Here is a 13,090-nt window from a genome sequence, read left to right as displayed (position 1 = left end):
AGAATCTCCCACGCATGCTCGACCGGTCGGAACGGCCACCGGGACCCGCACGAGCGTGTGCATGAGCATACGAGCCGGGGCAGCTGCACGACTTGAAAACACGGTGGGAGAAAGAAACAAAATGGTAGGATTGAAAAAAATAATAATAAAAAAAATAGAAAAAGGGGTGCAACACGAGGACTTCCCAAGTGGTCACCCAACTTAGTACTACTCTCGCCCAAGCACGCTTAACTGCGGAGTTCTGATGGGATCCGGTGCATTAGTGCTGGTATGATCGCACCCATCACGGAATGCGCAGAAAATGCATATAAGCCATGTCGGCCAGAATCTCCCACGCATGCTCGACCGGTCGGAACGGCCACCGGGACCCGCACGAGCGTGTGCATGAGCATACGAGCCGGGGCGGCTGCACGACTTGAAAACACGGTGGGGGAAAGAAACAAAATGGTAGGATTGAAAAAAATAATAATAAAAAAAATAGAAAAAGGGGTGCAACACGAGGACTTCCCAAGTGGTCACCCAACTTAGTACTACTCTCGCCCAAGCACGCTTAACTGCGGAGTTCTGATGGGATCCGGTGCATTAGTGCTGGTATGATCGCACCCATCAGGGAATGCGCAGAAAATGCATATAAGCCATGTCGGCCAGAATCTCCCACGCATGCTCGACCGGTCGGAACGGCCACCGGGATCCGCACGAGCGTGTGCATGAGCATACGACCCCGGGCGGCTGCACGACTTGAAAACACGGTGGGAGAAAGAAACAAAATGGTAGGATTGAAAAAAATAATAATAAAAAAAATAGAAAAAGGGGTGCAACACGAGGACTTCCCAAGTGGTCACCCAACTTAGTACTACTCTCGCCCAAGCACGCTTAACTGCGGAGTTTTGATGGGATCCGGTGCATTAGTGCTGGTATGATCGCACCCATCACGGAATGCGCAGAAAATGCATATAAGCCATGTCGGCCAGAATCTCCCACGCATGCTCGACCGGTCGGAACGGCCACCGGGACCCGCACGAGCGTGTGCATGAGCATACGAGCCGGGGCGGCTGCACGACTTGAAAACACGGTGGGAGAAAGAAACAAAATGGTAGGATTGAAAAAAATAATAATAAAAAAAATAGAAAAAGGGGTGCAACACGAGGACTTCCCAAGTGGTCACCCAACTTAGTACTACTCTCGCCCAAGCACGCTTAACTTGAAAACCCGGTGGGAGAAAGAAACAAAATGTAAGCGAACATGGATATATCTCTAGGCGATTGTTTATATATCTAATGTCTAAACAATATCAAATTTAATATCGAACGTGTATACGTAATAATGAAGGAGAGAGAGTATGCATTTTCATTAATTGTTCAAACCTTGTCTTGCTTACTAGTCCTACTATTAAATCTTTTACGATTACAATTGGAATATCTGGTTGAACTACTAAATTGGCCAACAGATGGAATTCTTTGTTTCCTTGGTCTTCCAGCCTGCCGTTTAAAGATTGGAGGTAATATTTTCATGACAGACTCTACAACTCTTCAATCAAAATGAGATCCAACAGGTTGAATACAACCATTGTATGTTGCTAATAGTGTTTCTCTATAATAAAACTCAAATACATAAGAATAGGTATCTAAATTAAGCATTCGTAGAACAATAAGAGCACGTGCACAAGAAATTTCTTCAACATCTCATACTCGGCAACTACAATATCCCCGTTTAACTTCACAATAAACTGTTGATTTCCATCCGTTACCTGGTATTCAGTTGTACTTATTGGATCAACCTAATAAATAACATAAATAAGGACTAATAATAAAATAAGAACAAATAGATTTCAATATTTGTATACATCATATATATATAGATAGATATCAATCTATCAGTGCCTATCTGAGACAGGAACAGATAAATTGCTATCTTTATCTATTGGATAAACAAAGATAGCAATCTAACTCTAACTATTCGAGATAAAAAAAAAATTTATCAATAATCTTATCGACTTTTCATGTTCTAAACGCATAATGTTCTTAGCCCAAGAAGTCAAATGACTCTTCATTGTAGAAGTAGCTTTACTTCATTCATAAAACCACTTTTGCAATACATCCCTAATTGAACAAAGCATCGTTGCCACAGTAGTTCTCTAGGATCTTTAAACACTGAATTTACACTTTCTGCACAATTTGATGTCCTTATTTTATACCTTCGTCTACGTGAATATGCCCCAGACCACTTCTCAAAACCAACACTACTAAGATAATCTCTAATATTTGAATAAACAGACTTCATGCATCTCATGTGGTACTCAAATTCTTCAACAGTGTAGGTATAAGCACAACTAAAGAAATACTTATCAAGTAGTTGATCCTTAAAATGGAGTTTCAAGTTACTTAAAAGATGTTTTGTGCACACACAATACTCAACATCAGGAAACACTCTTAAAACTCCTTTGGTGATGCTAAGATGCCTATTAGAAACAATAACTAAATTAGCCCGCTTTGAAAAACTACCTCGTATCTTCTCAAAAAATCATGTCCATGATACATCATTTTTAGAATCTACAATGGTAAAAGCAAGAGGGAAGATTTGATTGTTACCATCTTGTGATGAGGCTGTTAATAGGATGCCACCAAACTTACACTTCAAAAATTTCCCATCAACATAAATAATAGGTTTACAATATTTCCACCCTTCAATTGATGCACCAAAAACCATAAAGCAAAACTTGAAATGACCACTATCATCCATTTCTAAAGCAGTGCATGTACCTATAATAATTAAAAACACATTTATATCAATACAAACAAAAAAGAACAGAAATAAAATGAAAGATGCCAATATTAGTCTATCTAGATAGACTGTGATATTAGTCTATCCACATCTATCTACAAATCAATTTAAATTTGATATACAAAACTGATCATACCTGGGTTAGATTCAACCAATTTATCAAAGAATCTTGGAATCAAGGCATACGATTCAACTGTGTCACCATGTAATATCTTAACCATATGTTCTTTTGCCCTCCAAGCTTTCTGGTAACTTATATTAATTCCAAGATTTGTACGAGCCTTATGCACAATCTCGTCAGGAATGGAACGATTAGTAGACATGAATCTAAAATCATCTATCAAACAATTGTCAATTACTGTTGAAGAAGCTTGCATGTGAGAACTTTAGGCAGTACTCAATGAACAATCATGGTCAGAAGTGTATTTTCGTAGAATCCACAAATCACTCTTCTTATAACGAGATTCCCTTACATACCATTTGCAACCTTCTTGCAGACATATAAATTTAAGAGACCTCAAATTTGATACTGTAGTCCTAAATTCAAAGTTGTTCTTCACTGCTATTATGCGAAAACACTTTGAAAGCACTTCTTTACTTTCAAATAAACTTTTTTCCTTCAAATCAAAATAATAAGAGATGTCTCTTATAACTTTATCATTTGAAACAAAAGAAGAAAAACCTATATTCAATTACATATCAACATTCTCCCGTATACTACTAGATGAAGAAGACGTTCCGAAATAATTAACACTTACATGGGCAACTAATAGATGTCTACTAGTTGCATCTTTAGCAAAAGCTAAATACCAAACAACATCATTGTCCTTCTTTATCGGCACCACAGTTTGAACATTACTTTTACCAAAATCAAGTAAAACAGACAATTCTACTGATTCATCCAATTCAAGTTGTTCACATGTCAAAGCAACCAAAGAATTACAGCTGACTCGCATATCTACCAAAATTCCAGACACTGAGTAATTCTTATAAACATTGCAGTCATTCCATTGACCCCATAAAAAACAACAATAGGAATAGACATTCTAATCTGGAAAAGAAAAAATATAATTAAGTATTTAGATGTAATAAGAGAATACTAAACGATCGTGCAAAGAGGAATTGTAACAAAACTGATAAGCTAATCAATACTAAACGGTCGTTTTTAACACTAATACACGATCATGTATAATAAATTAAATCATCGTATAGAATAAGCTTTATACGATCGTTTAAAGACACTGATTGTTTAAACCATCATATTCAATTTGATACACGATCGTTTAAAGATACTGATCATTTAAACAATTGTATTAAATTTGATACACGATCGTTTAAAGATACTGATCGTTTAAACAATCGTATTGAATTTGATACATGATCGTTTAAAGACGCTGATCATACAAAATATTGAAAATTTTTGTGTTCATAAAGATGAACGATCGTGTTCATATAACAAAACGATCGTCTGTATATTGTTCAACGATCATGTTGATAGAGGTAAATGATCAAGTAATTAAAAAAAAATTATCCTAAAAAACTTCAAACTATCAATCTTCATAATGAAATACACAATTCTTACAATAATTCTTAAAAGTTCAAAACGAAAAAAAAACCTTAAATTCTTACAAACAACAAAAAACTCAAATGACATTCATACTGAAATATAAATTCTTAAATCAATGTAAACAGTAATCAAAATCTTCAACGATCTTCATAACCAAATACAGGATGTCTTACGGTAATACCTACATATTCTAAAAATTCTATTTTCACCCCAAAATATACAATTCTGGACGAAATTTTATAATCAACTAAACAGTTCAAAGAAAAAACAATATTTACAATACTCATCGAAACCAAAATAACTAAGACGATATTAACAGAGCAATATACACGATCTTGATTGTCCAAGATGACAAGAAAGAGAAACAATGTTATCAAAGATGATGGATATGAGAGCGAATGTTGTTGGAAGTTAGGAAAAAGGTAAATAATGATCAAGATAAAAGATATATAAAGGATGAGATGAATAACTCGAAAATGACGATCGTGAAAAAATCGAAAAAAAGAAGAAAAACAGATTTGAAAGATCATTATAACAGATTAAGGGCAAATAAGGAATTATAAGAAAATAATTTGTCTTAATGGGCTTGTTATACGGGCTGTAAATAGTTTACAGTTTTGTCACGTTTATGTAAGTTTCCCTATATTCAAAGTTTAACCTAATTTAAAATATGGTTAATTTTCATAAATATATCAAATCACTAAAGTATTTGCAGTTGTGTAACAAAGTTCATGAAGTTTGTCATTTTTTAAATATTCCAGGTTTGCCCTTTCGTCTTTCTTCTCTTCTTCGCTACGATTTCTTTCTATCATCTTTCTTCTTTTCCTCTTCTTTTTTTTTTTCGCACCAATTTTTTTTATTGTCTTTCTTCTTTTCCTCTTCTTTTTTTTCCACTGCAATTTCTTTCCATCGTCTTGTTTCTTTTCTTCTTCTTTTTTTACGTCATTTAAATTTGGGTAACAAAATCTAAACGATTGTGTACAAAAAATAGAAAAAGCTAAAAGATCGTGTATAAAGAATCTTGAAAAAAATCTTGAAAAAAATCTTGAAAAAAATCGTTTAGATTGGAGTAGCCAAATGTAAACGACAGTGCAAAAAAGTAAACGATCATGAAAAAAAATAAGCAATCGTGTAGACAAATCTAAACGATCGTATACCAAAAGAATTTAAAAAATCGTTTAGCCAAATCTAAACGATTGTGTACCAAAAAATCTTGAAAAAATAAACGAGCATGTAAAAAAAATAAACGATAGTGTACCAAAAGAATTAAAAAAAATCATTTAGCCAAATCTAAACGATCGTGTACCAAAAGAATCATGAAAAAATTCGTTCAACTTAATCTAAACGATCGTGTACGAAATTTTGAAAAAAAAATCGTTTAGATTTGGCTATCCAAATCTAAAAGATCAAATTTAAACGATCATGTAACCAAATTTAAACGATCGTGTAACCAAATTAAATGATAGAATTAAAAAAATAAATCGTTTAGATTTGACCCAAAAAATCCAAATGATCGCGTACCAAACAATAGCCAAATCTAAACGATCGTGTATCAAATATATTAAGCGCGTTGTTGATAGTGTGGTTGACGGGACATTTTTTTGTATTTTTCATTATGGGCCTGTAGGCTTTTTTTCTTTTTCAAAATTGTTTTATACAGTGTAAATATTTTACCGCTTTGCTATATATTTTAAAAAACCCCTAAAAATATAATATACATTACATGATACCATATTTAAATTAAAAAATATCGGATGGAGTTTATAATCTAACCTACTATATTTTGTACTATTTGAATCATAAAATTTAATTTAAAAGTACATTTCCAAAATATAATTCAGAATTTCTGTCAAAGATGTATTCACTAAACTAAGTGAGTCTAAAAGCATAAAACATAATTTATATTATGATTCAAACAAACCCAAAAATATCAACTAAATTTAGAAGACCTATTTAGTATTTGGAAAAAAAATTGCATGCCGATGTTAGCGTTAATGTTTAATTTAAAATCTTAAAATTACATTGTGTGTTTCCTAATTAAAATAATAAAAACGAAAAGATTTGATTAGGTGCTAAAATGTTGAATAATTTTGTAAAACTTAATGAATAAAGAATGTTTGAAATTATTCGAATATAACGGCAAATTAAGAGAAATTAAAATAACCTGAGAGATGACATAAAATGTTTTTATGGAAATCAACAAAAATGACAAATTTAATAAAATATTTACCAACATATAACGAAATTTTAGATTTTATCAATGATAGACATTGATATGCTTCTATCAATCTGATTGATAAATAATAATAGAAGTATATTAATATCATCATTAATAAAATCTAAAATTTTGCTATATATCGTAAATATTTTAGTTTATTGTACTATATTTAAAAATGTCTCATATTTTTATATAATATGGTTCGGTATCTCTACTTAACTCCACGAGGCCACACTCATAGAATAAGATTAATCAATTAAAGGTTAGCATAGTTTATAACTAAATGAACTCTCTCTTCTTAACTTTTTAATTATGGAAACTCCACGAGGCCACACACACTTCCAAAGATTTGAAAATTATTATGATCGCAAAAATAAAATGATTCAGGTTATTACACAATTTCACATTAAAACATTCTCAACTAATTAGTCTTAAAAATTTGAATAATTGAGAGTGAACAAACATATTAGAATATGTCTTTGAATCTATTATTTGGAACTTTGAATGACCCTGTCAGAGGAAGTGCACTAGATATATGTATATTTTTTTTATTATTACAGAGGCATCTAAGTATAATTAATAAGTTAAATTCTGGTTTTAAAGAAGTACGTTATATAAATTCTATAACATTAGAGATACCTCTACTCTTTAATAATAAATTGTTGTTTCCTTTTTTATTGTGAACGATAGAGGACTTTATCCCTTTCCATTTAGTTTTTATTAGGGTTGGCAATAGAGTGGGGAAGGATTCTCTGTCCCTGTGGAGAAAATTCATTCGAAAGGCGGAGATGGGGTGGGGATTTCTTGTCCATCGTTTTTCTATAAAAAATCATTTTTTAAAAAAGAAATATCAAAATGTACTCAATGCATGGCAGTAAGCAAATAATCTCTACGTAGCACAACAACAGAATATAAAATGTTAAATACTAGACTAAATCCAAAACCCTAAACTGAGATAAATATAAAATGTTAAATACCTAATATATATTAAAAAATTTAATTGGGGTAGGGGCGGGGATACCCCATCCCTGAACGAGGACCCTAAAAAAGTCCTTGGTTTGGCCTCATCCCAGATCAAACTGGGGACTCCCCAACCCCACAAAGAATTTCGCCAACCCCTAGCCTTTGTACTTTTAAAATAATAATGATTCAGTTCCTAAACTTAACAAGTAAATAATATATATATATATATATATATATATATATATATATATATATCTGTGTGTGTGTGTGTATGTATGTGTATGTATGTATGTATGTGTATGTATGTATGTGTATGATCTTGAAAACAATATTATGATTCATTGAAATTTCTTAGGGGTCTTTTAAAAAATATAACAAAACGACAAAATATTTACAATGTATAGAACAATTTTGCAAACGAAAAAAATCCACAGGCCTCACTACAAGAAAAATCCCCTATTATGACAGTTGTTCCATCCCAAATTGAAAGGATGGAACAAATAACTGTCATCAACTGTTAAAAAGCGGGTTTTTGGCAGGAAAAGAGGGTGATTTTGGAATGCCCAAATACATGACAGTTATTTGCTGTCATAATATGTAAGGGTATTAAAAAATTAATTAAATACTTTTTATTAAAATAAAAAAAATAAAAAAAAGCAAAATCCCTCCCTCACGCAAAACCCTGACGCACACTCCCCTTTCTTCTTCAAAATCCCTCCTGTCAACGCTGCCTCCGACTGTCTCCTCCCTCACGCAAAAATTTTCTCTTCCGAAGTCTTCGCTCTCTCTCTCAAATTAAGCCCGTCCATCTCGCTGTCGATCTTGGCAGCTGATCTCTCTGGATGGCTTGTGGTGGATCTTCTTTCAGCTGTTTGATTCCTAGTTGCTCTATTCAGTGCGATCTCTCTAGTGGTGCGTGTAATGTAATCGCTGAGAATCCTTTTGGGGATTTGGAAGGGAAGGAAATTCTAGTTGAGGATATAGTGGTCGTCAGGTCTTTGGGTCGGCCTACGGCAACGGTGATCGTCGCTCTTCATTTTCGAATGTAGTGGCGGGATCTATGCCGTTGAATACGTATACGAGGATTCAAGTAAGGTGAAGATTTTGGAAATTTTTAACATTCATTTGGTTTCAACTACGTCTTGTGATTTCAATTACATTATGAGCAACCACTTCAAACCCAAATTTTTCTTATTGTTTAGCTTTTTATCTAATTCATTATTTCAGTTTCTTACTGCTTGTATTGTTGCTAAATGGCGAATTCCTGAAGTTGTTGTCCATCAGACACGAAATTTGCTGTGCAATGCCAACTAAGTTTTAACTTTTGCCAATTTTCGTTGGCTACTTTGTCCAAGCTACTAGACATCTATCCATCTAACTTTAAAAGGAGTAATAAGTCATTTTGTACGGAATGATTCTCTAACCTTGTTGATATTTTTAATATTAAATTTTCATACTATGTAAAAAATGCATATTTTTGTTTTGTGTAAACAAGAATGAATTTCACAATATCTTCCTGTTGCTTTAGGACAAAAGAATTTAGACAAGTCATTGTCACTTCTTTTTTGCTTTTTTAAATTAAGGCGCATTCTAATTAAATTATGTCATAATTGGAGTCTTCTATCCTTTAAGAGTCGAGAGTTGAATATATTGGCCAACATCTCCTTGTTATTTTCCACCCTTATATTGGTTCCATAATTTATTCTACTTTTTGGGTTATAAACTGTAATATAATTGTAACGCCCCAAAAATTAAGATAATTTTGGAGTTAATTATATTAATTTTGTTTAATTAGATTTAATTTATTGGGCGTTATTTTGAATTCATTTAATGAGAATTATTTGATTTATGTGGGAATTGAAATTAATTAAATATTTATTGGATGAATATTTAATTAGAGGTTTTGGCATGTGGTGTTTGCTGAAATTTTGATTAAATGGTAGGTTAAGAGGATTAAGTAAAGTTGTGGATTTTTAGTGTTGTTGAAGTTGAATTTAATTAAATAATTATGGATGTTATTTAATTAAATTGTAGAGTAGAAAGTTTGTTGGAGATTTGATAATTATATGTATATGTGGAAATATATATATATATATATATATATATATATATATATATATATATATATATATATATATATATATATATATATATAATTATTATGTTAAAGGAAAAGATAATTATATTTGTTGAAATATAATTATTTAAGGAAAAGATAATTGTATTTTGGAAAAAGGATATTTAGTAAGGAAGAAAAAGTAAAATAATTATATTTTGGAAAAATATAATTATTTGTAAAAGGATAATTATTTTGGAGAAAGATAAATAATAATTGATTATTGTGGAAGATAATTAATTATTTTGGAAAAAGATAAATAATAATTAATTATTGTGGAAGATAATTAATTATTTTGGAGAAAGATAAATAATAATTAATTATTGTGGAAGATAATTAATTATTTTGGAGAAAGATAAATTAATAATTAATTATTTTGGAAGATAATTAATTATTCTGTAGAAAGATAAATATTGATTTTGGAGTGGAGTTGTTATGGTTGGGTTAAGATAATTCATGTTGGAAGTTATAAGTGATTTATTGGAAAAGATTTGATTAATTAAAATAATAGAGGATTTAAGTTAATTTGAGTTTTTGGAGGGAAAAGTTTGTTTTAGTGGATTTGAGTTTTTGGAGGGAAAAGTTTGTTTCGGTGGAATTTGATTTAATTGAGTATATATATATATATAATTAATAATTTGGAAAAGTGCAGTTAATTATATGATGGAATATAATTATATTTGTTTGGAAAAGAAGATAATTCATGAGGAGAGATGGTTGATTTGATTGGACGAAAAAGATATATATTTATTTAAAAGAGAAAATAATTGTTTAAATAAATATATACGTTTATTGTAGATTTTGGTGAGAGAAAAATAATAATAATAAAGAAGTATTATTATTATTAATGGTTATAAATGCCTAAGATTTTGTGCATTTAAGGCTTTTATTAAGAAAAGATAATGGAAATAAAGATATATGTATATAATTGGTATTATATATATATCCTAAAAGGGAAAAGGAAATAATAATAATAAATATTATTGTTATTATTTGGGTCTATAAATAACATTAGAATGCTTAAGTTAGAAAGTAAAGTAAAAAGAAAAAGGTTATTTATCTTCTTCTCTAAGATAACCCTCTGCTGTCACCGCCTCACCAGTTTTAGTTAAGATTGGTCTCTTTGGCAAAGCTTGAAGATTTAAAGTCATGAATTTTTCCATCAAGGATAAGAGGATTTTTCAATCTCCATTTGAGTAACCTTGGTAAGCTAATGAAATTAAATTAATATTTTGTTAATTTAATTTTGAATCTATTTGGAGTTTCTTTAAAGGTTCTATTGGCTAATTGTTGAAGAATTAATCTTGGGTTTTTCCCAATCAAGGTTGAATTGGTTTCAACCCAAATTTTTAGAAAGTTAATTAATTTGGGAGAATTTTTGGATGTTAGCCAATTGCTAATTTTATTAATTAAGATACTAAGTTTTTCTTTTATGATTAGGATCAAGTTAATTGGAAAATTTTTACTGTCCGCTATGGAGTACTTTGTTTGGCTAAAATCTCCAGGTAAGAGATTCTACTACTGGACCTTCGAACTGAATTTAAGAAACTGCATGTAATTATGATTATGCATTGATGGTAGCTAAAATGGATAATTTGATGTTATTGATAATGACTGTCATTGTATTGATGATTGATGATGATGACTGATATTATGTTGATGACTGTTGATGTTCATGTTGATGCATGATATATTAATCACATGATTAAGGACATTAAGATTAATACTCATGCCATGTTTATGATGTTATATTATGCTACATGCTATGGATAAGGTGTTTTGTTAACTATGTCTATTAGAGTCGTACCCGCATGGGTGTCCTTCGGGATCACCACCTTTTTAAGACTGCGTAGTCCGATGGGACCACCAGTCTGGCATTGACATTGATATATACATAATTCGAGTGATTCGACGGGATCACTCGCAGCCCGATTGTCTTAGTGTTTCCTTCATGTACACTAAAGACCAGATTGTCCTAGGTGTTCCTTAGGGTTCACCGAAGACCAGATTTGTTCCTACGGGATCACAGATTGCACGTGTTCAGGAACATGCCAGTTCAGGAGTACTTCTTTACAAGACTCTAATGGGAAGTTAATAGACACCTAGCGGGACTAGTAGTGGGTCCCTTACTGAGTATATGTTTATACTCACTCTTTCTATGTTTAATATTTCAGGAAAAGGTAAAGGTAGAGGAAAGCTGGCGAGCGACAAAGAAGGATCCGTGACATGCCATATGGGGACTCAGTTTTGCTTCAGTGTCTATGTATCAGTGTTTCAGCATTCTGTTTTTAGTGAAAATTTAGTTTCTCTCCTTTAAAAAAAATAGTGTCTCTTGTTTGTTTTTTTTAGTAATGACCTCAACTTAGTATAAAGAGTTGGGTCGTTACAATAATTTTATATTCAACTCATCAACAAGTGTATAATTGAGTTCTAAACCTTTGGATTTTGTAGATTTTTTATCTTTGTGTTGTATATGCTCAGTCATTATTCACTGGTGGTTCTACTTAGCAGTGCATTTTTCGCTTGTTTTTGTATTTTTGTGAGGTTGCATTAGGTAGTTAACACACATCGATTTCTTCATAAATTTGTTAATTGTTTGTCTACCGATTCAATTAGATGTCTTGATTTAGTATCGCAAGGAATAAGAGTATTGGTTATTATGAACACATTGGTATTCATACTTAAAGAACTACTTGCAGCCTGCATTGTTGTTTGTTTGTATCGTTATAGACATTGATGTTAGTTTTGTCAATATGCAATATATAAGTGTTTTATGGGTTATGAGGCTAGTTAAAGGGGACTAATAATGTGTATGTTGAAGAGATAGTGCCAATGTTTTTGTATATATTCTTGCACACCATGTGAAATATCGAGTAATTGGTTGTGGTTTTAAACGATTTAATTGAACTGTTAGTAAAAGTTATTGACATTCATATCTAATGCCAATATTTTATTTTTTGGAAGACCTTGGTGGCAATACAAGCATGTTCAACATATTCATATTAAATAACTATTAATGCTTTTATTGTGTATTTGTTGCAACTCTCTATTGATTGTTTTTATTGTTTGATGAATGTTGTTTTTCTGATAATAAGTATTATTGGGAATTTGAAAGGGTTCGTGATTATCATACTGGTTGTGCTAAAATGGCTTGTTGATTTTTGGTTTAAGTTATATGTAGGTGGATTTTGTATAGAAATGATTTGTAGAGGGAATTTTTACCAAACACATTAGATTTTTTTTTTGTTTCTGCACCCTGCAGCCTGAAGTAATTTTTAAGACTTACGAATCCCATTTTTGTGTTCTTCTCGTCTTTCCTTAGGTGAAACAGATGGAATACATTTCTTTGTATTTTTAGATTCGACATCAAACTTATGAATCCCATTTTTATGTTCTTTGTATTTGAACCTGTCATTGTTTAGTAAAGATAACGATTTTGTGCAAA

At 31.5% G+C, this 13,090-nt stretch overlaps 1 long non-coding RNA gene and 3 other non-coding genes across 4 annotated transcripts; 1 reads left to right on the top strand and 3 right to left on the bottom strand.

The window, feature by feature from the left end:
* Nucleotides 1-163: 163 nt before the first annotated feature.
* LOC127145118 (5S ribosomal RNA) lies at nt 164-282 on the bottom strand. The gene has a single exon (XR_007816897.1). It is a non-coding gene; the product is annotated as a 5S ribosomal RNA (ribosomal RNA).
* A 204-nt stretch (nt 283-486) lies between these two features.
* Nucleotides 487-605, bottom strand: LOC127145107 (5S ribosomal RNA). The gene has a single exon (XR_007816886.1). It is a non-coding gene; the product is annotated as a 5S ribosomal RNA (ribosomal RNA).
* A 204-nt stretch (nt 606-809) lies between these two features.
* Nucleotides 810-928, bottom strand: LOC127144856 (5S ribosomal RNA). Its single transcript, XR_007816644.1, has one exon. It is a non-coding gene; the product is annotated as a 5S ribosomal RNA (ribosomal RNA).
* A 9,796-nt stretch (nt 929-10,724) lies between these two features.
* LOC127144463 (uncharacterized) lies at nt 10,725-12,081 on the top strand. Its single transcript, XR_007816118.1, has 3 exons — nt 10,725-10,850; nt 11,086-11,150; nt 11,820-12,081. It is a non-coding gene; the product is annotated as an uncharacterized LOC127144463 (long non-coding RNA).
* The last annotated feature ends 1,009 nt before the right edge of the window (nt 12,082-13,090 follow it).

Source organism: Cucumis melo, chromosome 12 (assembly GCF_025177605.1).
Source record: "Cucumis melo cultivar AY chromosome 12, USDA_Cmelo_AY_1.0, whole genome shotgun sequence".
Lineage (NCBI taxonomy): Eukaryota > Viridiplantae > Streptophyta > Magnoliopsida > Cucurbitales > Cucurbitaceae > Cucumis > Cucumis melo.
The sequence above is the reverse complement of the archived record's forward strand: the minus strand, read 5'-3'. Positions and strand labels throughout refer to the sequence as shown.